This window comes from Plectropomus leopardus, unplaced genomic scaffold, assembly GCF_008729295.1.
Source record: "Plectropomus leopardus isolate mb unplaced genomic scaffold, YSFRI_Pleo_2.0 unplaced_scaffold90764, whole genome shotgun sequence".
Taxonomy (NCBI): domain Eukaryota; kingdom Metazoa; phylum Chordata; class Actinopteri; order Perciformes; family Serranidae; genus Plectropomus; species Plectropomus leopardus.
In genome coordinates this window covers 1-370 of record NW_024700077.1, presented here as the reverse complement: position 1 = coordinate 370, position 370 = coordinate 1, and the positions used below count along the sequence as shown (strand labels likewise).

General features: G+C 33.2%; 1 pseudogene; it reads left to right on the top strand.

The window, feature by feature from the left end:
• On the top strand, nt 1–174 carry LOC121940592 (annotated as a pseudogene; the record flags this gene model as incomplete).
• Between the last annotated feature and the right edge of the window lie 196 nt (nt 175–370).

Genomic DNA, 370 nt, shown 5'->3' with positions numbered 1-370 from the left:
AGAAATGTGTTTCTAAAGTGTTTGGTCTCGCTAACCACGATGATGAGTTGTGATATTCTCTTCTGAGCGTGAAGCGGACAGAGAGTAATGATTCAGTTCATATGCTCTCTGTCATTGATGACCGTTCTTTGCTTCTTTATGGAGCACAGAGGAAGAGAATATGATCAGAGTGGGAACAATACACATTTAAAAACTAAAATAAACATCAAAACAAGCTCCCTTGTCTTAAGTATGAATTTAAGTTAACACTTAAATTGTGAAATGAAGACTTTGCCGCAGTTTAATGATGATAAAACTTTATTTGTTTTAAGACAAGAATTGAATTAGCAAATAATTATTTAATAATTCAGGTCATTCATCAAGGAGATTC